Source organism: Chiloscyllium punctatum, chromosome 17, assembly GCF_047496795.1.
Source record: "Chiloscyllium punctatum isolate Juve2018m chromosome 17, sChiPun1.3, whole genome shotgun sequence".
NCBI lineage: Eukaryota > Metazoa > Chordata > Chondrichthyes > Orectolobiformes > Hemiscylliidae > Chiloscyllium > Chiloscyllium punctatum.
The window spans coordinates 19,618,207-19,644,897 of record NC_092755.1 but is presented as its reverse complement, the minus strand read 5'-3'; positions in this window follow the sequence as shown (position 1 = coordinate 19,644,897).

The window sequence follows — 26,691 nt, the reverse complement described above, 5'->3', positions numbered from 1 at the left end:
GGGCCCTGCTGTCACCTCTGCTGTACTGGAACTCCCTAAGACTGCACAGGAGATCCCAGGCATCAGTCTTGGCACATACTCTATTACAGATCTCAGTAATATACGACAGTCCCGGTAATCCTTCCTCTATTTGGAATCTCCTCTAGTACACACAATGCTGTCTGTCTCTGTCAGGTTCTCCAATCCCTGACACCCTAATCCCTAAACTTCTCCAGTAGATACTAAATTCCTTCATCCCTGTAATTGCCGAGCCCTGTCTATCACTGTAAGCTCCTCGTACCAATGCCACCCTCCATGTAAATGTGTTTTGTCTCTAACCTCTCCATCCATCCCTATCTGTGTAAACTTCTCCTGCTCTTACAACCCTTCCTTACCTGTGAAACAATCGTAACCTCCTTATTGTTCTACTAATCTTCGATCTTAATCTATTTAAACTTCACCCTCTCCCCACCAACCCTCCCGAGCACAGGAACCTCGTTCATTTTGTTCAACGCTCCCCATTTGTGTAACTGTCTCCAACCCAGTAACCTGACATTCTCCATTGCCTTCCTACCTATGCAGCCTCCAGAAACTAGAAGCCTTCTTATATCTGTAAACATCTGCAGTCACTACAATCTTCCATATCTCTGTCAATATACACAATAATCTCCTACTGAAACACTCTTGTCTGTGCGCCTCAGTCTGCCTGCCTCTCTTTATATCCATCCCTATCTCTATCTCCAGAATCTAATCCAGCTCCCTCTCCTCTTTAAATTCCTCCAATCTGCAAACCCCTTTGTCCCATGAACATTATTGCCCAGATTTATCTCGAAAATCCTCGAGTCCCTGTAAGCTTCCCTATCTCTGCAACCTCTATCCATCCGTTCATCCCCCCCACTACTGAGGAATGACACCCTGCATTCGCCATAAGGCAGATGGAATGAAAGTGAACAGATATGATGGAACTGTCATTCTGGAGATGGAGCTGCAGAATTGACCATCGCTGGGAAGGGAATATTGAAGGGTTGTTGGGATCTAGGCAGGACAGGCAAAAAGGCAACCAAGTTGTGAAGAAAGGATGAGGTTAATGCATTAATGAGATAGCCACGTGGAACTGAAGATCAAAATTTGGAGTCTATTTGGATGGAGCTGGGAATGAACAAGCAGCAGCAGCAATCATTGGCTGGAATTCTTTTAAAGGAATCAACCAGTGATGGGAATGTCAATATGGTTACAGTCAGGACACTGAATGTACTTGTAGCAAGGTCAGTACAGTAACTGTGCGTGACAGTGGTCTCCATCCCGACTGGATAACTAATGAGTATCAGGGCTGTAATGGATAGAATCCTGGATTGGTTTCGAGATGGTTTTTTATAACATCATATCAAGGAGCCAGCAACAAATTTGTCCATTGGAGTTCAAATGCTGTGTAATAATAAATATCCAATAGACCCATTTTAGAGGAGTTTTGTGAGGAAAGACCCATCGTGTTATAATGCAGATATTGAGTTCGACTTAAGACCAGAAGATGTTGGACCAGAATGAGGCCATTTGGCCCATTGAGGATGCTCTGCCCTTTCAATCAGATCATGGCTGATCTGATACTCTCCAACTCTACATTCCTGCCTTTTCCACAAAGCCCTTGTTTCCCTGATCCATTAACATCTGACCATCTCTGCTGTCAATATTCTTAATGACCCAGCCTCGACAGCCCCCGGCAGTCAGGAATTCCCACAGATTCCCTACCCTCTGAGTGAAGACATTGCTCCTCATCTCCATCTTAAATGGGTGAGCTCTTGCTGGGATTTTCTGCGGTCTGGTTACACATTCTCACACAATTGAAACAAAAGGAAGTGACAAAAGTAATTATTGCAGATGATATGAAAATTGGTGGAGTTGGGGTGAATGGGCAAGGAGATCCAAGGTTGCAGGGGGATATTGATCAGTTGGAAAGATGTGCAGAGAAATGGCAAATTAAGTTTAATCTGTACAAGTGTGAGGTCATGTCAAATTCAAGAAGAAAGTTCGGATACTGAGGGACATTGATATACAGAAGGATGTTGGTGCACTGAGTGGTAAGGTCCGAGGGAGTTTTACTGAACAAAGAGACCTTGGAGTCCAGGTTCATAGTTTCTTGAACGTATAATCCCAGGTAAATAGGATAGTGAAGAAGGTGTTTATTCTGCTTGCGTTTACTGATCAGAGCACTGAGTAGAGGAGTTGGGAGGTCATGTTGTGGCTGTACAGGACATTGGATAAGCCACTTTTGGAATATTGCATGCAGTTCTTGTTTCCTCCCTATAAGAAGGTTGTTGTATAAATTGCAAGGTATCAGAAAAGATTTACAAGGATGTTGCCAGGATTGGAAGATTTGAGCTAAAGGGAGAGGTTGAATGGGCTGGGGCTACTTGAGGCTGAGGGGTGACCATATAGAGATTTATACAATCATGAGAGGCTTGGATAGGTTTAACAGACAAGGTCTTTTCTCTGAAGTAGTGGAGTCCAGAACTGCACGGCCTAGGTTCAGGGTGAGAAGAGAAATATATAAAAGGAATCGAAGGGGCAACTTTTTCAGGCAGAGGGTGATGCCTGAATGCAATGAACTGCTAGATGAAGTGGTGGAGACTGGTACAATTACTGCATCTAAAAGGCATCTGGATGTGTATACGAACAGGAAGTGTTGAGGGGGATTTGGGCCAAGTGCTGGCAAATGAGACAAAAATATGTTAGTGTATGTGGACAGCATGAACGAGATGGACTGAAGAGTCTGTTTCTGTGCTGTACATCTCTATGACTAAATGTTTTGCACTGTCCATTTCCAGCCACACGCTTCACTGTTTCCCCTGTTTACCTTGGTCAATTCTCCTCTCAAACACATGTAAATGGCTTTGGTTGTGATTGTAGGCTGTGCGTTTTGGTCACTTTAAAAATCTATCATCTCACAGAATTCCACTGCACTACAATTTCCCAGAGGATATCTCAGTGTGACATTACTCGTTCACTCAGCTTCTCCACCCAACGGTCGATCTGAGATAGCTACGTCCCTGGCCATTTACACGTGTTATTCAAAGAAACACAGACACAAACACTTGCAGAAGAGTTCGGAGAATATCATTTTTGACAAAGATCGAAGTCTCCCAAAATGATCACATTGCCTTTGCATTAGACAGGAATTCATTAGAAAGTGTAACAGTGTTGAGCAATGAAATGCTGTCAGGCAGCCTAAAAACTGTTTTTGACATGTGTTACTCATAATCTGCATTCAGGTTGATTCAGCGACATAATCAGATGCCAAATGCTTTCTCTGTAATGTCTTTGTTACCCATTACTGTCTGGGTTACCCATCCTGCACTTCCTGAGACCGCTCAAGGATGGGTACAATTGAATATTTATGTTCCACCTTTTGCTTCTCCTCTTACCACATCCTCCTGGTGACTAAATCTTATTTATCTCTGTGTCACAAGTCTATTACCTTATTGCAGATACTTTGTCCATTCCAAAAAAAGAACATTGTAATTGACTTTTTCCCAGAATGTCCTGTCGCACTAATTCACTGACGTACAATTTTAGTTAAACTCTGTCCTTTCCTGTTCCTTTCTGCTTGTCTTCAGCCACATTCCCATGCTGTTCCAATGTGTCCCCTTTTCTCCTCGGATTTGGAAAGCTCCTTTCACCTGAACGCTGTCCCTGCATCTTCTCTGTCATTTAAAGCCCTGTCCATAAACCCACCGACATAATTTGCCAGGACACTGATCCCAACAGGGTTGTTTTTAATTCACTCCATGGGATGTTGCTGTCTCTGGCTGGCCAGCATTTCATGCCCACCCTCGAGCTGCCATTGAGCCGAGTGCCTTGTGAGACTATTAGAAAAGGCAGTTTAGAGTCAACCCCATTGCTCTGGGTCTGGAGTCTTATGTAGGTCAGACCAGCTGCCTATCGCATATTTCTTTCCTGAAAGGATATTGAGCATTCAGATGGGTATCCCTGCCACTGTCATTAAATTCTGGACGAACAGTCTAGTGAGAGTAACACTAGGCCATCACCTGTCCCACTGATAGCTCCCTCATCCCTGAGTACTGATCTCAGTGCACCATGAATCAAAACCCTTCTTCTTGACCGTGGTTTGATCCTGATACCTTCCTGCAATTTGATGCTATCACTGAGTCTCACTCCATGTGGTATCTGTCACTGTGAGAGTCTAATTGCTGCCAGTGACTGCAGCTTTTGTAGTTACTCCAGATCCTGAGCCAACAGAACTCTCCACTCCAGAGAGACGCAGCAGCATTGGCCAGGGATAGAGACTGGGATATTCCAGATCTCTGTGGTACTCAGCGCCATTCTCCCTGTGCAACCCTCACTGCATCAGTCTAATTTCCCATTCTGTCTATTTCTCTGTCTCCTGCTGGTACTCAGGATGTTCCTGACTCAATAAACCTCCCATTTGCTGGGTGTGTCATTCATCATCTCATTGAACACAATTGGTCTGCCAGAGGGCAGGGAGATCTGGTTTCTTCAAGAAATCCTGCAGCCAGGTAAGATCACTCACAGTGAACAGAGCAGAGCGAATTTAAGGGAACGAAGTTTAGTCCGGAAGACATGACACAGATATAGTGTTGATGGGTAAATACAGAGCATGATGGGCCCAGACTCAATCCACACTCTCTTGTTTACTTACATCACTGCTGTACTGAGCCTTCCTATGTCAATATAGGAAGTTGACCGTTATCAATCCAGGCCTGTGCTGTCTTAGTGAGGATCAGGACAACAGAGAGGAAAGCAGGCCTCTCTTAAGAAGGTGGTATTAAAACCTGGGGTCTTTCTGTTCTATATTCGCCCACCCGCACTGTTTCTTGTCTTGTGATAGAGTCACACAGCAAGGAGACAATCCTTTTGGTCCAATGCATCTGTGCCAGTGTCTTGAATGCTTGTAATTCACAGAAAAGATCCAATTTCTGTAACCCCCACCCCTCCCATAATCCTGCTGTTTATTTGAAACCTACTCCAATGTTGACGACGCTCCCTATGTGTAATTTGCTCCAAACTCGGTAACGTGCCCAATCTCAGTAACCTCATCCTGCACTCAGTACAATAATCTCTATTTCTGTAGTTTTCCACAATAACTACAGTCCACCCTGTCTCTGTGAAACCTCCAGCCTGTACAAAAATACTCACCTGTGTACTTACCCCAAGCCCCAAGAGAACATGATATCACTGTAACCTTCTGCAGGCCAGATCACATTCCTGCCTCCTGGCCTATAGCACCACATGACCTCTGTAACCATCTCCCATCCCGACCAGACTCCTTACCTGTGAAAAAACCTCTAAGCCTTTTTCAGCTGCAACAACACTTCCCATCTCTCTGTGCTCCTCCCTGCCCCTCAAATACTCTCTCTTTGTGTAGCTCTGCAGTTTGGGGTGGTTCACTGGTGAGCACTGCTGCCTCACAGCGCCAGAGACGCAGGTTCACTTCCAGCCTCGGTGACTGTCTGTATGGAGTTGGCACATTGTCTCCGTGACTTCATGGGTTTCCTCCCACAGTCCAAAGATGTGCAGGTCAGATAAATTGACCATTCTAAACTGACCAAGCTTTAGGTGCATCATTCAGAGGGAAATGGGTCTGGCTGGATTACTCTTTGGAGAGTTGGTGTGGACATGTTGGGCTGAAGTGCCATTTCCATATTGTAGGGAATCTAATAAAATCTAAACTCTCCATCTGCGTTCTATATTAATGACCATAAAAATATCCCTCTAACAATTAAACAGCTCCAAGCATCCCAAACTCTGAAAACTACGACAGCTCCAACATCCCTCCTTATTGGTGTAACCTCTTCCTGAAAACCTCTCAACATGTGGAGACCCCACAATCCTCCCTATTTGTGTAATCCAACAGGTTCCGGCATTACTCCTGATCTGTAGAACCCAATCCAAAACCTGTGACTCTCCCAATCCAGTTCCTGCAAGACTCACTATCTGTGTAACATTCTCCCGTCACTATCACCCACCCTGTCAATGTAAGCTCCTCTAGTATCTCCATCCATCTAATCATCTCCATAACCTTCTCCAGCTCTTGTACCCTATCTAGTAAATGCCACCCTCATCTATAACCCTCCCTAAAGTAGGGACCGTTCCACAGATTCATCACCCTCTGGCTGAATAAATTCCTCCAGATCTCCATTCTAAAGCGTTGTTCCTTCACTCTGAAGCCGTGCACTTGAGCCTGGTCTCTCCAGCAGTGAAAACATCTCCCCATCCCCATCCACTCCATCTAGGCCCCTCAGTATTCTGTAAGTTTGAATGAGATCCTGCCACCGCCGCCTCTGAAAATTCATCAAGTACAGACTCAGAGACTTCACCAGCTTTTCATATGACAAACATTTCAGCCTGGGCTCTTTCTTGTAAAACTAGTTCATGTACCCACTCACATCCTTTGTCCAGACTGTTAATGTATAACATGTACAGCATGGTCCCAACACTGACCCCTGCGGAGTTCCCCTCGTCACCAGTTCCCATCGTGAAAACGACCCTTTTATATCTACTCTGTCTTCTGCAAATCAGCCAATCCTCTACCCATGCCAAGCATGTTGTTCTGAAACGGAACTTTTATTTCACAAACCCTGCTGGATTTGTTTTCCTATCTGGCTGTGAATAAGCAGAGTAGATAAAACGGAGGAATGGTTTGTCGGGAATTTCAGAAACATTTCAACAAGGTCCCCCTGAAGATGTGGAGAAGCAAAATTGGCAATTGTGGGATTGGAGGGACTGTACTGGCATGGATTGGGAATTCTTTAACAGAAAACTAAGTGGGAATAAATGGATTAGTGCTTGACCCCTAACTATTCACAAAGGGATTTGATACATTTGATGGACAAAATCTACTGCTTCCATGTTTGTTGCTGACACAGAACGAGATGGGAATGTGGATTGTGTGGATGAAGCAAAGGGGTCATGGACAGTCCATGAGTTTCATTTGTACAAATTCATTGATGTGATGTGGCAATCACTTGCTTGGCCATCATTACCTTTCCATTTGTAATTCCTTGGAGAAGGTGGTGGGGAGCTGCCTTCCTCACCCAGTGCAATCCTTTAGGTGTAGGGACAGACACAGTGCTGGGAGGATGGAGCGTGGCTTGGAGAGCACCTTGGAAATGCTGAAGTTACCGTGCACCTGGAGCTCCTGTCCTTCCAGGGAATAGTGGTTCTGGGTTTGTGAAGTGGTGCTGAAAGGGCCTTCCTGAGTGACCTCAGTGTTGCTTGTAGATACTTTATTTATTTATTCACTCGTGGTTATGAACATTGCTGTATGTATTGTTGATTTGGAGTTGTCCCTGAGAAGGTGGTGGTGAGCTGCCTTCCTGAACCACTGCACTAGCTGTTGGAACTGTTGTTATCTGTGTCCCCTCTAGCAGGCGCTACAACACTCGTGTCTGTAAATGCATACAGACATTGCAGCTCTTCCTGTATATGTGGCATCCTCCTCTGCTGACAACTATTATTATTCATCAGAATTTCTCACCACCTCCATTGCCATCTGTGCTAGTGATCTCTCAAATTTCCTTATTCTTTTTTAAACCTCTGATCACCTATAACCTCTTCCTTTTTAAATTTGTAACTCCACAGTACCTGTAACTCGCCATATAACTGTATTCAATGACAGCACAGGTTCCCTTCCTTAAATCTCTGTGAATTACAGAGGCTAGTTGTGCTAAATTGGTACTTTTCATCCTCTTCATCCATCTTAGATCTTCCAATCCCCTACAATCCCACTATTTAGAATGCTCCCATCTCTGTACCTCCTTATGTTCTGAGTGTCCTTGAACACCACGAGTGCTTCAAACATCTGTAACCCCCCAGTTACTGCGAGTCTTCTAACTCTGTAACATCCAACAGTCTCCAGTGCCACACAACACTCCCTGGCAATCAATTTGAATTTGTTGAAGTCTTCACATCTCAGTAAGCAGCTCACAAAAATCCCTTTAGACTCTAAAAGGCTCCGTCACCAACAAGCCGCCATCTCTCTACTTCTTTTGCTTCCCTCAGTGCCTACAACACTCCCTGTATTTTCCAGTAACCTGCTTTAGACACTGCAGGTCTGCCTACCTCTCCAGATAACCTGTTCCATCCCCAACAGCTCCCTCAATCACTGTAACACCGTCTGCTCTGTCTAATTCTTCTCTTTTCCGCTGTCTTCCAGGCACAGCGGCGATCCTGTGAGGGACCAGTGTGCAATGGGATGTTATACATCTCAGCTGAGGATCGAGGCCTACCATTACCTGGAAGTCACAAAGGGAGAGAACCTGAGAGAGAGCACCACAGAGCTGGAGAATATTAATCAGCAGCGAGATTGAGGCCGACTGGGATTTGGAGTTGGAGAAATAGCAGAGCAGGAGGCGCAAAATCAGCACCGAGCCACAGAGGGAGTGACCATGTGAGGGAATAACTTGAAGCAGGAACATGAGGTTCACTCACGCCTGGAAGTTTAGAAGCACCAAAGTGAGAGGATATAAATCAGCACTGAGGATCGAGGCCTAGTCATACCTGGAAATCACAGAGACAGTGACCCTGTGAAGGAGCAGAATGGAGTGGGAGCTGGAGCATTACACATACCTGGGATTCACAGAGATGGTGACCCTGTGAGGGAACAGAGTGGAGTCTGAGCTGGAGGATTATACATACCTGGGAGTCACAGAAACGGTGACGCTGTGAGGGAGCAGAGTGGAATGGGAGCTGGAGGAGTTACAGAGATAACTTTCTGCTGCTGGGACCTGCCTGCACTGAGTTTGAAACAAGTGCAAGAGCCATCAAATAAAAGGCTGTAAGTTCATTGGCTGATACACTCTCTGTTATTAGCGCCTGTCAGTTAATTGCTATAAGTTGGCAATTTTTTTTCAACATCTGAAATAAGGGTTGAACACAGAAATAAGAGGGAGAAGTAAAATTGTGAACCAATATAATAAATTACCCTCAGTAAGCCACAGTTGAATAAGTGATTTAAGCATATTGTTATTTCCTGGATGTTAACTTCATTCTAAGTAGTTAATTCGGTAACTCGAGACAAAATGCATTTTAGGACATGTTTGTCAGATGGAAAATGTGTTCTGTTAATTGGGAAGGCATAGCCCCTGCTCGTGCCCTAGATGGACACTGGGTCATGGAGCTCAGACAGTGACTAGAGACACTATGGGACATCTGTGATGCTGAGAATAAGTGGAAAGCACACACACAGAGCAGATCATTCTGCAGACATGACGGCCTGGAAAAAGGAAGGGTCTGGGTGGTTTGCCAATCGAAGAGAAACAGTCAGGGAATACAAGCATATCCTGGTGTTTCCCTCCCAATTCAATTTCCCAGTTTGGAAGCTGATGAAGGTGTTAGCTGCTCAAGGGAGGGCAGTCAGAGCCATGTCTGTGGCACCACAAGCAGCCTGACTGTACAGGAGGGGAGGGAGAAGGAAGGAGGGGCAATAGTCACAGGAGAGACAGGAAAGTGAAGAAGGTGTCAGTGTGTCTGTAATTCCAGGATAGTGGGGTTAAGAATGTCGCTGTGTTTGCAGAACATTCGTCTGGGGGACAGTGAGCAGTCAAAGATCATGTCAATGTTGGTAGGAATGACCTGGGTAGGAAGGGTGAAGTGGTCTGGGAGTCAGAATTTAGGAAGCTAGATGGATGGTTAGCAAGCCGGTCCGCAAATGTAGCAATCCCTGGAATACTCCCAGTGCCGTGTCCAAGTGAGAACAGTACTCGGAGTTTTAGGTAGATGAGAGTGTGACTGGAACGATGGTGCAGCAGGAAGGGCTTCAGATTCCTGGGACATTGGAACTGGTTCTGGGGAAGGCAGCCACTGTACAAGCTGGATGGGCTAACGTGACAGAGCTGGGACTGAATTTCTTATGGGGTTGTTTTTGGGAGGGATTGTAAATAACTTGGTGTGTGCTTAGAATCCAAAAAGAAATAGTAGAGGAGAGTATCAGAATTCCCAAAATAATGGGAGATACAGTTGGTACTAATTTACAACAACACGATTAACAGTGGAAGACGGAGTGAGAAAGAAAGCCTTAATCTGAGGTAATCTGCATGGATTAGTAATATTGTGATGCTAATCAATTCACACACTGCTCCTCCTTGCCGTCACCCTCATCTCTGCCTATTGATTCTATCAGATATTGGTAACCTTTGAAAATTTCAGAAAATAGCACAGTATAGACAAGATCAATCTGTCCACTGTCTGCATTGGACAAGAGGTAATACTGGGAGTGTGCGGAGTTACAGATGCAGTTTGGTGTGTGGAAATCTGATGTACTGATCACTGAGAGCTGGCTCAAGGAATGGCAGGACGGCATGTTAAATATTGCTGGGTATAAAATATTCCAAAATTATAGAAGGGAAGGGAAAGTATTAAGGTAGAAGTATTGGTTTAGATTAACGTTAGTTGAGGAGTCCAAGAGAAAGAGGATCCATCCAAGGACAGAATGAATTTGTCTGGAGCTACAGAACAAAAAGTGTACAATTACACTGTGAGGTAAAGTCTGTCAGCCAGCAACCAAAGAAATGATGGAGAGAATAAATATGCAGGGTCATTTGAGAGCAATGACAGTATTACAGATTAGTTATAATGAGAAACTTAATTATTCAGATATTGACTGGGTTACTGGTGGTGCAGCGTCCTGAGGGGTGAGTGTTCCTGGATTACATGGAGGATAGCTCACTGCAGGAGTATGTGTCCAGCCCAAGAGAGCATGTACTGTTGGACCTGGTCCTTGGGGAAGAAGTGGGGCAAGTGGATCCAGTGTCAGTAGAGGAACGTTTTGGGGGGCAGCGATCATTTTATTGTAACGTTCAGGATGATGATAGAGAATGCTATGCAATAATTGAGAGTGAGAATTAGTTGACTGAGAGCAGCCTTCAATGGGGCAAGAATGAAGCTGGGAACTTTTCACCGAGGCCAGTGAAATGCTAGCTTTAAACAGTGTGAACCAGCTCAGATGTAGCTGGGATTATGGAGATCGGGTTGCAGTGTGACCATGATTGGGAACTGGATAATTAAAGGTTTTCCCCATTTCTACAGGAAGGGTAAATAGGCCAACACAGTGAAGTAGCATTGTGTATAAAGGATGGGATCAGTAATATTGTGATGCTAATCAATTCACACACTGCTCCTCCTTGCCGTCACCCTCATCTCTGCCTATTGATTCTATCAGATATTGGTAACCTTTGAAAATTTCAGAAAATAGCACAGTATAGACAAGATCAATCTGTCCACTGTCTGCATTGGACAAGAGGTAATGTTGTTTTTTAAAGACCTAGTTCTGTCTCCCCGGATACTTTCGGACTTCAGCTGCAGATCCCGGCCCCTTTATAAAATGGTTTGAGAGTTTCTGCCTCTCCTCCGCTTTCATGTGTGCCTCCCATATCCCGACCATACTCTGGGTGAAATAACAACTTTCCTCACCACTTTTCTGATATTTCAGTCAATTATATTAAATATTCACCGCTGGTAAAGCAGTTTACCAACAGGAACAAGATGTTATTTCCCTCTGTACCCAGGCCTCTGACAGCATGTGCACCCCAATCAAATCTCCTCTCAGCATCCTCCATTCCTATCTTTCCTCAGAACTGTACTTCCACTTTCACAGGGTGAAGAATCTCCTCTGTACTCTCTCCAGTCCAATTCCATTCTTCCATGTGATGGGGTGACCAGAACAGCACACCATCCCCAAGCTGTGACTGAACTCATTATTTATGCCTTTCCAGCATAAGCTTCCTGCTCTGAAATTCAACCCTTTGGCTGATAGAGGAAATGATGCTATTTACTGCATTAACGAGATTATTGATGTTTCCAGCTACCGTCATTTATCCGCCCACACAGACTATGCTCTCATTTATTGTCCATTCCTCTCTATTGTTGATGTCCCCAAATGCCTTGCCTTGCACTTCTCTGGGTTGTTTGCTCCGTTCACCTGGACCCCATAGTTTCTGTTTTTAAACAATCTGCCTTGGGATCTCTCTTCAAATCCAAATAAATCACATGCAGTTCCAAGTTACTGCCTCAGACAGATACAGTCAGATTAATTACACACGATCTTCCTTGCACAAATCCAGACCGACTGTCCTGGAGTCCCTGGGACTTCCTCAGTGACCGTTTATCTACTGTCTCAGAATTCCAGCCTCGTCCACATTAAACAAAGTTGCAGTATTAGCCATTCTCCAGGCCTCCAGCACCATTCCTTCATCCAAAGAGGATTGGATAATGTAGGTAACTATAAGGCAGGGATATTCCCTGGCTCCTTTTAACAGTCTGGAACGTTGCATTACCCCTTTTTAAGTATTTGAATCTCCTTTGTAATTCTCCGCTCCAAGTTTGTTGCTCCCAATGTTTCATACTGAATCCCTACTTTGATTCAGACAAACAGAGGCCTAACCCATCTTATGATTTGGTCAAGTGTCATTTTAGTCAGGTTTTATGGAGGGTTTCTCTCCACAAGGTGAAGTGCATTTTCTCATGACACCATCCCCAATCTGCCTCATTAACTACCCTCCCTGCACACGTGGTTAACTTCTCATCTGACACCAACACGATGATTTTCCCCATCGCCATAACAACTGCTCACTGCCTGGATATCCCAGAATGCACCGGCCTCCCTGTTCCAGCTGCCATTAGTAAAAAAAATCATTACACTCTTAGATTGTCAATCCGAAACTGCCCAAGACATGGCATAGGGGATAAAAGTGGGGCTTCACTTTGAGACCAAGCCGCTGAAGTTCTGGTGGATGGCATGGTGCACGAGAGGGAAATTATCTTCCTCCAGGACTGGCAGGGGAGGCCATGATACGATACCCTACCAGCTTGTTTGGTGGTTGACCCATGTGTCAGTGAGGTGCCAGCCTGCTGCGTGATTGCCCAGCAGTGTTGGAAGGAGGTCAGTGACCTTCTCCACTCCACCATGGTAAGTACCACCCTCATTGTCTCTCTGTTACTGCACCCATCTCCCACAAAGGCTCATGTTCTCCCACTCTCACTGAATGCAGCACTTTCTCTCAGTCTGGACCAGCTGTAACAAACAATTCTACCTTCTTTAATACCGCTTGGTAATTGTCACATTTTGGAAGGAGCCACCCCACACGAGAGGAGAAACAGCCAAGAGGGATATGGAGATCCCAACATTCTTCTCCTCGCCCCCTATATGGGGAAGGATCTTGACCCTAACAACCACGAGAGGCTGTCTGACTCTGTCCAAGCTCCCGGACTGGGATCTGAGACTCCCCCTGACTCACTGTGCTGGGCACCGTGACTGACCGTGTCCAAGCTCCTGGACTGGGATCTGAGACTCCCCCTGACTCACTGTGCTGGGCACCGTGACTGACTGCGTCCAAGCTCCCAGACTGGGATCTGAGACTCCCCCTGACTCACTGTGCTGGGCACCGTGACTGACCATGTCCGAGCTCCCGGACTGGGATCTGAGACTCCCCCTGACTCACTGTGCTGGGCACCGTGACTGACCGTGTCCAAGTTCCCGGACTGGGATCTGAGACTCTCCCTGTCTCACTGTGCTAGGCACCGTGACTGACCGTGTCCGAGCTCCCGGACTGGGATCTGATACTCCCCCTGACTCACTGTGTTGGGCACCGTGACTGACTGTGGACAATCATATTTAGCTTCCTGGGTTTGTGTCTGCGCTAAACACCAAGACAATACAGCAGGCGGGTGAGCCTGGTAGCTCTGGCTGAGAGGAAACACCGCGAAAGGCAGGGTAAGGCAAGGCAATAATTCTGTGAGCATTCAGGTCAGCTCAAAGTGAGTGTGTACAAACACGGAGTGAGCATCCCAGAGGGACAGACCATGAGCTGGGTGTGTGTCCCCTGAGCACAGTGTCCATGCAGCAATATTGCAATGTGAGTTGTCAGTGCCCCCTGAGCTGCAGCATTGAAGTACAGAAGTGTACTGTCAGTGGGTCGGAGATATGATGGGATGGTATGCTGAGCTTAGCATGTGACAGATGCCAGCATTGGTGGGTGTGGAGTACATGCAGCTTCTGTTCATGCAGTTTCCCCCGATACGTTGGTGTCCAGGATAGAAGTCTGGAGGAGCGAGCGGCGAGATGGAGTCATCAGGTACCAGGTCTGACTTTCATGTCAAATTCTCCATAATGAGTTTCCCCACAGTAGGGCAGGATATGAAGCTGCAAGTTGTTGGGTGGGGGGGGGGTGATCCACAATAATGTGCCTTTTGATCATCAGTCATCATTCAGTCAGCATCTCGCCTCTCCCGCGCTCAAATCTTGTCTTAAAGAACAGTCCAGTACAGGAACAGGTCCTTCAGCCCAGCAAGCCCACACTGACACATGGTGCCTGTCTAAAGTTAAAACAAAAGATTTTGCTCCGACACCGTCTATGTCATTCTGTTCCCTACTTACTCATATTTGTGCCAAGATCCCTCTTAAACCTTGTTATATTGGCTTCTTCCCCTCTATCCGTGCATCCCAGGCACTTTCACATTCTGTCCAAAAGCAAAAAAAACCTTACCTATCACATCTCCTGACCATTCTCCCTTTACCTAAAACCTACGGTCCGGAGTAATTGATATTTCTACTCTGGGTGTGGGGTGGGAGGGGGGGAGGTGGTGGGGGGAAGCCTCTAACTGTCCTTCTATCTATGCCTCTGATAATTGTGTAAATATCTATCAGGTAGCCCCATAGCCAATGATGCCCAGGTGCACACAAACCATGTTTGTTCAATTTCTCCTTTTGTCTAATACCCTCCAAACCAGACAACATGCTGGTAAAACGTTTCCGTACCCTCTCCAATACTTCCACATCGTTCTGCTGGTGTGGCAACCTGCACTGTACACAACATTCTAAATGTGCCCGAACTAAGTTTCTCTACCGCTGCAATATGGTCTGCTAATTTTCATACTGCATGCTCCGATGCATGTCTGCACGTTTGCCATCAGTCTTCTGGATCACCCTCTCCACCCGTGGATGAAGATTAGATTACTTGAAGATTAGATTACTTACAGTGTGGAAACAGCCCCTTCGGCCGAACAGGTCCACACCGCCCCGCCGAAGCACAACCCACCCATATCCCTACATCTACCCCTTACCTAACACTACGGGCAATTTAGCATGGCCAATTCACCTGACCTGCACATCTTTGGAGTATGGGAGGAAACCGGAGCACCCGGAGGAAACCCACGCAGACACGGGGAGAATGTGGAAACTCCACAGAGAGAGTCACCTGAGGCGGGAATTGAACCCGGGTCTCTGGCGCTGTAAGGCAGCAGTGCTAACCACTGTGCCACCGTGCCGCCACACTGTGCCACTGTGCCACCGTGTTACCACTTTCAGGGAACTGTGGAGCTGTCCACCTAGATCCCTTCGGATGTTGATGCAATCAGTATTTTTCCATCCACTTTAGACTTCACTCCTGCATTAGGTCTTCTAAAATGAATCATGTCACAACTGTCCAAATAAAGTTACATCTGTGTTTCTCTGTCCAAGTCTGTAGCTGACCTATATCCTGCTGTATTCTCTGGCAATCATCCTCACAATCTGCAACTCCGCCAATCGATTTACAGATCTCCAGTCACAAAAACACTGTTCCACCACTACTCTGTCTTCTATGACCAAGCAGTTCTCTATCCATCTTACTAACTTACCACCGATACAATTTCACTTCACCTTCTGTACGGGCCTGCCATAAGGAACCATATCTTAGGCCTTGCTAAGGTCCAAACTGCCAACATCCAGCCCCATACCTTCATCAATCAATTTTGTCATTTCCTCGAAACATTCAATCAAGTTTGTGAGACATGATCTTCCCCATGCAACTGTGTTGCCTGTTGCTAGTAAATCCATACGAGAGTACTGTTGGAGCTGCACTCATTCAGACAAGTGATTATTCTATCATATTCCTGACTTGAACCTTGGAGAGTAGATTAGATTCCTTACAGTGTGGAAAAAGGTCCTTCGGCCTAACCAGTCCACATTAACCCTCCGGAGAGTAACCCATCCACACCCATTTCTCTATGACTAAAACACTTTGCAATTTAATGTGGCCAATTCACCTGACCTGCACATCTTTGGACTGTGGTGGAAACCCATGCAGACATGGGGGGAATGTGCACACTCCACACAGTTAGTTACCCAAGGCCAGAATTGAACCGAGGACCTTGGCGCTGTGAGGGAGCAGTGCTAAACACTGAGCCACCACACCCCTCTTGATGGCACCTGTAGACTGGGAGGTATATTGGGCCGTGACGGTTACTGTACAGTGAAGGTATGTCGGGCTGTGATTGTTACTGTACAGTGGGATGTATATCGGGCTGTGATGGTTACTGTACAGTGGGATGTATGTCGGGCTGTGATGGTTACTGTACAGTGGGAGGTATGTCGCTCCAGGAAGTTGCAGACTGTATGAGTTCTACAGAATATGATGCTGCTGCCGCTGCCGATGGGCCATTGTACCTCATGGATGCATCATCATTAGTTGTTTAACCTGTTTAAAGTCAGTACCATTCAGTACATGTCATTGTGTGGAGGGTCTGCAAAATGTGAAGATAGCCCTTGCTCCCTATAAGGACTGTGTAGTGACCATTCCTACAGATATATGAAATGGAGAGGTGTATCTGCAGCAGGCAGAAAGGTGATAATGTGGTCGATTCCCACAAAACCTGCTGCAGAGCAGTCACAGGATCCAGCATCAATGCTGAGCACTATGATTAGAATAGATTCCCTACAGTGTGGGAACAGACCCTTCGGCCCAACCAGTCCGCACTAACCCTCCAGAGAGCAACCCACCTGGCCAATTCACCTGAGCTGCACATATTTGGACTATGGGAGGAAACCCACGCAGACACGGGGAGAATGTGTAAATCCACACAGGCAGTTGCCCAAGGCTGGAATCAAACCTGGATCCCTGATGCTGTAAGGCAGCGGTGCTAACCACTGAGCCACCATGCTGCCCTATATGCCAATGACCTGCCCTCTTCTGCCTGGCTGTGTCCTTTCAGTGGGACAGAACCTACAAGAGAGGATGGCGATGTTGCCTGGGAAAAGTCCTGTTCACATAATCTTGCTTTTCAGACAATACTAATTGTTGCTTGATTAGTCTGAGGAAAATATGCAGCAGGTCAATTTTACGTTTTGTATAGTGAAGAGTTAATATCACTTTATTCCTTCCATATTTTAAAATAAACCAAACATCATTATTTTTCAGTTGAAAACAATTGAAGTGAACAATAATTGAAATACCAGAGCACACAGCTAACTATTACACAATTCAGTGACTGTAGTAAACAGCCGATTCATGTTCAGATCAGTGAACACACCATCTTGCAGGCAGCAAAGCTGTTGAAAATGACTTTGAGGAAAAGCCTGAATTCAGACATAGTGTTACTGGCCCTCACCATGACCTCCAAAACACTGGCAATCTCCAAAATCTGTCCAGAGACCTTCCAAACTGGAGCTGGGCAGTAACTCACACAATCCCTCACAATAGACTGGTTACAGACATACCTGAACAATGGGGAGATGTGTGTGGGGGGGGCGGGGGGGCAGACTGTTCAATGGACTCGCACACGGCGCTGGTCCAGACACAGTTCAATATTTATAACAATGACCTGTAAACAGCAAGTCTTGCAAGTACATTTCTTCTGGTGTGTCCCTAAACTCTGTAATTCTGAAACTTGGCCCTGATCCTGAATGCCGGTGTTGTGAAGGTGATGGTCTCCCGCAGCTTATGACATCTTACATTGAATCCATCATAAACCATATCCAGTGTATGTTAGCCCCACAATGTTTGTATCCAAACAGAATTGTGTAGCTCCATTGATGGCCAGTATCATCCCAGCCCAACGACCTTGTGTGTGACTTGAACTGGAAATCTCTGTGTAAATGTTTACAGCATTGTTCGAACCATTAACAGTAAAGTCTCTTTACTGAAGTTCTGACATCCTTTCAGAATACCAACTTTTAGATTGTCCAATATGCTTAAAATCCACCCATTTATTCTGTTCACTTTTATAACAACAATATGATGAAAACAGTGCCCAACTCACAGTAAGGAACATTGAAATGATGAATATCATTTTCACTCCCAAGATCACTTTATTATTAAGTGCAATAACTTTGAAAATATGCAATTATTTTCCTTTGTATTAATGTCGTGAACTTATAGTCAACTCTCCTGCTCCTCAGATGCTGCCGGAACGGCTGTGCTTTTTCAGAATCACATTTGTTTACTCTGATCTTCAGCATCTGCAGTTCTCACTTTCTCCCATATTCACTCATAATCATTTTTGTGGTAACAATTTCACTGCGTGTTTAAATATGTTAGTCAGATATGAATACATTTTGAATTGCTTATGTCTATCTCAGAGATCAGTGATGTTGGGTGTGAATGTCAATGTCTGTGTGATGCTCGGTATGTAGGCCATGCCTCTGAGAGACTGACAGATTCACCCTTCAGCTGTTCACAACAAGTAAGTTACAGACTGAAGCCAACCAGCCTGAGCTCACAAAACCCAAAGCATAGTGTCCAGCATTGGGCATGTTTGGACAATATTTTTCATTTTAATTTATTCATAAAATATGATTGGGCCAGTATTTATTGTCCGTCTCTTGTTGCCCTTGAGAAGGTGGTGGTGAGCTGCCGCACTGAACTACTGGAGTCCATGTGTTGTAGTTAGACTTTCATTACCATTCGGGAGGGACCTTGAAACAGTGACACTGAAGGAACAGCAATATACTTCCCAATCATAATGGTGAATGGCTTGGAACAGAACACGAACATGGTGGGGGTCCCATGTATCGGCTACCCTTGTCCTTCTTGATGATCAGGTTTCAGAAGTACGTTGTAAGGAGCCTTGGTAAATTTCTGCAGAGCACCGTGTAGATGGCAGGTGTTGCTTCTACTGAATATCAGTGGATGAAGGGTGAAGCTGCACTCACCCAAGGAAATGGGGGATATTTCATCACACCGATATTCAACATGTGTCTTATCGATGGGGTACAGGCTTTCGGAGATCATGAAGTGAGTTATTTCTGCAGGATTCCTAGCCCCTGGAATATTCTTGTGGCCAATTAATTTACATACGTCAAAGTGTGGCGCTGGTAAAGCATAACAGGTCAGGCCACATCTGAGGTACAGGAGAGTCAATGTTTTAGCATAAGCCTTTCACAGGAATTGGTAATGGAATCATATGGTCATTCCAGTTCTGGTTAATGGTAATCCCCAGGATATTGCTAGTTGGGTGTTCAGTGATGGTGGTGACATTGAATGTTAGAGCATACGGTTCAATTTTCGATCGTTAGAGGTAATCGTTGTCTGGCACATGTGTAATGGGAATGGTTTTGTCACTGTTAAGTACACAGCTGCATATTTCCAGGTCCTTGTTGCATTTAGACAAGGTCTGCTTCAGTATCTGAGTAAATCACGAATGGCATTGAACATTGGCAAACATCAATGGCAAACATCCCAACTTGTGAATTTACACTGTCGGGATAGTCATTTATGATTATGCCTAGGGCAGAGATCACTCTTATAGCTCACTAATACTGTCCCTCTCTCTGATTTAGGAAGTTTGCGTCTAGTTCCATCTGCTCCAGAGGTGTTTAACAACATATCCGAATGGAATAATATTACAATATCTACCACAAGGAGCTGAGTGAGGACTCGGTTAGCTCAATCAGTTGGACGGCTAGATATTAATGCCAAGCAATGTGGGTTCAATTCCTGCACTGAGTGGGGTGACTAAACGACTGTCCTACTCAACCTTTCCCTTACTTGAGGGATGATGACTGTCCAGTTAAACTACCACCAGTCGTCTCTATCTAACGAGAGAGCAGCCCGATCATCCTGTAGGAGTATCGTGCCTTACCTTTCCATTTCTGAGTTACAGGCTTACCCAGAAAACCCGCCCCTAGGGAACTGCTGCTGAGATGGCTGCTCTCCACCAACCCCAACCACCGTCATTTGTGCCAGGTATAACTTCAGCCAGTGCAGACGAGACCTATTTGCTCTAGTTTTGCCGTTAAGCCTGGATATGACACTTGGTCAAATGCAGTTATGTTAATGTTAAAAATGCAGTCACTGTCGCCTCACCTGTAGAATTCAGCTGTTTATTTGGTTGTTGTACATCATTAAACCAAGGTTTCAATGTGCCCAAGGGATGAGTGGCCCTGGCAGAGACTAAACTGAGTTTCAGTGAGTAGGTTGGTGCTGAGGAAGTGCTACTTGATCACACTGTAGATTCCAATAACATTGCAACACTTTATTAGTGATATGGATTAGAGCAATGGGGCAGTCATTGATTTTCTAATGTTTTGTCTGTTTGTGTACAGGACCCGCCCGGATTGTTTCCCACATTGTCAGGTAGGTCCCAGTGCAATATCCCTGCAGAAACAGCTTGAATGGAATGTTCTCAGGGCCCACAGCTTTTGCATTATCCCATCCGTCCAGCCACTTGGAGATACCAAACAAAAATGAATAGAATTAGCTGACGACTGCTATCTGGAGGGGAAAAAAATAGATCATCCCATCGACACTTCTGTCTGAACATTGTTGTGAATATTTCAGCCTTATCTTTACTATTGTTTTGCTGGCCTCTTCCATCACTGAGGAAGGTGATATTTGTGGATCCTCCTCTTCCAGTGAGTTGTTTGATTGACCACACAATTTACCCTGATTTCATGTGACAGGATTGCAGAGACTAGATCTGATTTGTTGGTTAGATCTGTCTCACTGGCTGTTTATGTTATTTGGTCAGTAAGTGGTCTTGATTGGTAATGTTACCTCATTGTGAGGTGTAGCTGGTGCTGCTCTTGGTAGGCCTTCATGTATTCTCCATTGAACAAGGGTTTATCCCCTGGCCTGATCGGCAGGGTAAAGTGGAGCATATGCTAGGTAGTGACAGTGGAAATTGTTCTAGACTACAATTTTGCTGCTGTTGGTAATGATCCGAATCACCTCACATAGGCCAGTGCTGAGTTCTAGATCTATTCGAAATCTGTCCCGTTTAGCATGGTGATAGTTTGTATCTCTCACATGTGCGTGCATGTATGTGTGACATTGTCTCCTGGAATACTGTGTGTGGTAGTCACCGTTCCCAATATGGTCATCATCAATGTGTCTGCAGCAGTAGGTTGGTGAAGATGAGGTCGAGTGTTTCTCCCTCTCAGTCGTTCCCTCCTGCCCCGATGCAGACTCAGTCTCACAGCTATGTCCTTTTGGACACGACCATCTCGATCTGCAGTGCTGCTGCTGATCCCCTCTTGGTGGGGTTTGAACTGGCCCACCCAGTATACATTCTCCAGCTCTGTCATCCTCTCAGTGCGTCCTCCGCGTGTTGTTCAATGTGGAGGGACACTGATCCATCAGCTGAGGGAGGGGGGTCAGCAGGAGGTTTCTGTGTCAGTGTTTGATCTGACACAATGAGATGTTGTTATGTCACATTGCTGATTGAACAGTCTATAGGACACCTCTCCCAAATCTAGCCCTTTCCCCCTAGATGTTCGGAAGGAGGGGTATCCAGGGTCTACATGGCTTTTTATTTGTGTCACTGTCAACCGAAGGGCCTGTCCTGTGGTGTATGACATTGACTCTATTTCTCTCGTGATTGGACAATCCAAGGTCTCACTCCTTCAGTTCCTCCTAGTGCCTTGTCTATTCCAAAGATTTCTATAATATTTTCTCTATTAAGACATCGCTCAATTCCATTTTTAAACTAACTACATCTAAGTCTGTATCTTTCCCTGTCATCTCCTCCAGGCGCTGCATCCATCTGTATCTCAGTAACCCTCCATATCTCCACAATCTTTATCTCAAACTCCAGACCCATCTATCGCTGTAAATTCTGCCAGTCCCTACATCTCTCCCTATCTCTACAACTTCCAGCTGATACACCTCTCCCTGTATCCTGTGACTGAATTTAAAAATACCTCACTAACCTGTTCTAGCATGCACAGGCCACGCTATCTCTCGGCCATCTCTAGCCATATTTTCCTATCTCTGAAACATCTGCAGCTTGCTTTCCTATCACTGTAACATCTCCAGCTTTGCTTTCCTATCGCTGTAATATCTCCAGCCTTGCTTTCCTATCTCTTTAACATCTCCAGCCTTGCTTTCCTATGTCTGTAACATCTCCAAACTTGCTTTCCTATCTCTGTTAAATCTCTGGCCTTGCTTTCCTATCTCTGTAACATCTCCGGCCTTGCTTTCCTACACACCTCAGTGAATTGGTTATATATCTTCTCCTGTATTTATATCTTTATGGGACTCTATAAAATATCCACAGCAGTGTGTTCTGTCATCGTTTTGATCCTAACCTCGGCCCATAAACCCTCATTTGAAGACACTTCCAAGATATTGCCCCTCCTTGCTGCAGTAACTGACTCCTTAATTAATAAAACAACACCACCTTCTATTCAACACCCTCTCATGTCCTGCCCATATTTTACAGTATAACAGAATATTGAGTTGTTGGCCCTGACCTCCCTCAAGCACGTCTCTGTGATGGCAAAAATGTCACACCTCCACATATCAATTCATTCCCTTACCACATCAGTCTGTCTGATAATATTACCAGCATTAATGTAAGCTGGAATATAACACCTGGAATACTCTGTACCTCGGGGTTCTTCAGTCATTCACTATTTCTTATCAGGCTGCTCAAACCATGAACCAAAATTACAACTCTGGAACTGAATGAATATTTGTTGAACTGTAATATCTTTTAAAAAAAATATTCATCAAGTGCAACTTTCCAGAACTGAGCAGTCAGCTCCACATATAATGAAGTTCTGATGGTTAATTCCCCCCTCAGTGTGCAGAGGGGACAGCCCTCAGTAATGGAGAAAGTGTGGACTGCAGTTGATAGAGATCAAAGTCGAAAGGTGTGGTGCTGGAAAAGCACAGCAGGTCAGGCAGCAACCGAGGAGCAGGAGAGTTGATGCTTCGGGCGTAAGCCCTTCATCAGGAAGGCATTGGTGTATTCGTTTTTTTCATTCTGTGATTCAGAGGACATTGGGAAGCGTACTTACTCATGCAAGCGGCACTCTATTTAGCATTGAAATGGAAACAGTGAATCAGTTGGTTGGACAGGGTGTATAAAAGTTGATAAGACGTACAGACTGATTGAAGTACAAACATAAGGATAGATAAATGACCTGGATCAGATGGAGTATACCTGAGGTTACTCCAGAAAGTGATGGGAGAGGATTGTGTGCCTTTGACGATAACCTTTGCATCGTCATTGTCCACCGGAGTAGTGCCAGATGATTGGAGGATGGCAAATGTTATTCCCTTGTTCAGGAAAGGGAATAGGGATAACCGTGGGAATGACAGAACTGTCAGTCTTACATCAGTGGTGGGCAAAGTATTGGAGAAGCTTCTGAGAGGCAGGATTTACAATTACTTAGAAAACCATAGTTTGATCAGAGATAGTCAACATGGCTTTGTCATCCCTCAGAAACCTTATTGAATTATCTGAAGATGTGCAAAAAAACACACTGATGAAGGTAGACTCATAGATGTGGTGAACAACAATTTTAGCAATGCGATTGATAAGGTTCCCCATTGTAGGCGCATTCAGAAGGTAAGGAGGCATGGGGAACAGGGATATTTGGATGTCTGGATATGGATTTTGCTGGCCCATAGAAGATAGAGGGTAGTAGGAGATGGAAAGTATTCAGCCCGGACATCAGTGACCAATGGTGATCCACAGGGATCCGCTCTGGGACCTGTGCTATTTATGATTTTTATAGATGACATTGATGAGTAAGTGGAATGGTGGGTTAATAAGTTTGCCGATTACAGGAAGGTTGGTGGAGTTGTGGATAGTGTGGAGGGTTGGTATAGGTTACAAGAGGACATTGACATGATGCAGAGCTGGGCTGACAAGTGGCAGATGCAGTTGAACCTTAAAATTGTGAAGCGATTTATTTTGGAAGGTCGTATTTGGAAACACCACACAGAGATAAAGGCAAAATTCTTGGCAGCATGGAGTGACAGGGGAATCTTTGGCACCATGTCCATAGATCCCACAAAGTTGCCACCCAAGTTGGCAGGGTTGTTCAGAAGGTGTATGGTGTGTTGGCTTTCATTACCAGGGGGATTGAGATTAAGAGCGGCGAGGTTAATGCTTAGCTCTATAAAGCTGTGGTTCAGCTACACCTGGAATTTTGGGTTCAGTTCTGGTTGCCTCATTATAGGAAATATATGGAAGCCTCAGAGAGTGTGCACAGCAGATCGACCAGGATGCTGCCTGGATGGAGGACATGTCTTAGGAAGAAAGGTTGAGAGAGCTAGGGCTTTTTCTCACTGGAGCAAAGAAGGATGACAGGTGACATAATAGAGGTGTTCAAGATGTTGAGAAAATAGACAGAGTAGATAGCCAGAGCCTTTTCCCAGGGCAGAATTGGCTATCAACAAAGGGCATAACTTTAAGGTGATTGGAGGAAGGTTTAGAGGAGATTCTTTATTCAAAGAGGTAGGTTCTTTATTCAAAGAGTGGTGGGTGGGCGGAATGCACTGCCAGCGGTGGTAGTCGAGTCAGATACATTAGGGATAGTTAAGAAGACTCTTGGAGAGGCACATGGGAGTTAGTACATTGAAGGTCATGTAGGTTCGTCTGATCTAAGAGGAGGATAAAAGGCCAGCAAAACATTGAGGGCTGAAGGGCTTTTACTGTGCTGTACTGTTCTGTGTTCCAAGTTTCACTCAGTTTGTGGATTATCATTAATTGGTAATTGTTTGAGGGAGTGAGGTGTGCGAGGGAGAGAGGTGTGCGAGGGAGAGAGGTGTGCAAGGGAGTGACGTGTGTGAGATCAGGAAGCCAGGGTGGGACGTTAGACCAAGAATTCCAGTTTTGATGTGCATTCTTACATTCACCTAAATGCCAGTACAATATGCGTGGATACCTAATCCAGACAAAATCTAACAAGTTCAGTTATTACAACGATTCTTGGCTTGCTGTTAACTCCTGGTTTCTTAAGATACATTCTGTTGGATGACCTATGAATTAGTATCTGACCATCCACATACATGTACAATTTTATTTTGATACTGTTGAATATGAAGGTGCATTTATTGGATACAGTTTCAGAGGGTTCACTGTGAGACACAAAATGCTGCAATAGACTGCCAGTTGTGAACATTTTCACCCAGTGTCTGGTCCACGGGACAAATGTATGGAGTCTGGGGGATATGCCAGATGTCATCACCATAAGTAACTTGTGTGGTGTGATGCTGAGACTCCATGTCCATACATCTGCTCCATGGGCCAGGCTCTGACGGAGGATATATTTGTAAGACCTGGTTCCTGGTCAGTCGTTGGTATCTAATTTAGACAGCATTTGTACCTACATTGAGAGCAGTGATAGCCTGTTGGCTAGTTTCCTGCTGCTGAAGGTGGATTCCAAATGATTCTCTGTGAGGGAATATTTTAATGATTGCCTTGACTCAGGTTGGAAACTCTCTGGACAGATTCAGGAGCAGGTCAGTGTCTCACTCAGTGCACAGGCAGCTCTGAGGTCCAGTAGAACTGTACCCGAATTCAGGCCGTTTGGAATCCACTTTTAATGTCGGTCATGACGTAAAGTGATGTGTTTACTGACCTGAACAATGATCAGGAGTTTGCCATGTTTGTGAATTGGGAAACAATAAGGTATGAGCTACAATTATTCAACTGCACAATAACTGCACCATCTCTGAAAACAATGAAGTTGATTCTACATTGATGGAATTAAACTATAAACACCAAACAACCTTTTATGATACAAAAGTAAAGAATGCACATTTTGTTTTGTATCGAAAATGAACATGTTGTCTGGCTATTTCGTTGATCGCAATTATACATTGAATCTCAGTATTCAAATGCATACATTGTTTCTCCATTATTTGCAAAGTCGTTGACCTCTGACTGATTGCATATTCAGAGTGAGCAAATGATTGAACAATCAAATCGACTTATCATTCTTACACATTTAAATATAATCACATTAAGATTTAATTTCTTACTGAAATGTGTGACCTCAAGCTATTTGCCAATAATTCTACAAGTTTAAAATAACAATGGAAAAGGACAGACAAGAACTGAAAGTTGAAATTCTAAATTGGAGAAAGGACAATTTCGACGTTATTAGGCAAGAACGTTTAAAAGCTGATGGCGGCAGTGTCCGTGGGGAAAAGGATGGCTAAAATAAATGAAAAGCTTACAGAAATGAAATAACGAGAGTCCAGAGACAGTATATTCTTATTAGGGTGAAAGGAAAGGCTGGTAGGTATAGAGAGTGCTGAAGTTCTAAAGAAATTGAGGGTCTAGTTAAGAAAAAGAAGGAAGCATATGTAAGGTACAGGCAGGATAGATCGAGTGAATCCTTAGAAGAGTATAAAGGCAGGAGGAGCATACTAAAGAGGTAAATCAGGAAGGCAAAAAGGCAACATGAGATATCATTGGCAAATTGAGTTAAGAAGAATCCAAAAGGATTTTACAAATACTTTGAGGACAAAAGGGTAAATAGGGAGAGAATAGAGCCCTCAAAGATCAGCAAGGTGCCTTTGTGTGGAGCCGCAGGAAATGGGGTAGATACTAAACGAGTATTTTGTATCAGTGTTTACTCAGGAGAAGACATGGGAGATGTAGATATACAGAGAAATAGATGGTAACATATTGAAAAATGTCCTTATTACAGAGAAAGAAGTGCTGATGTCTTGAAACGCATAA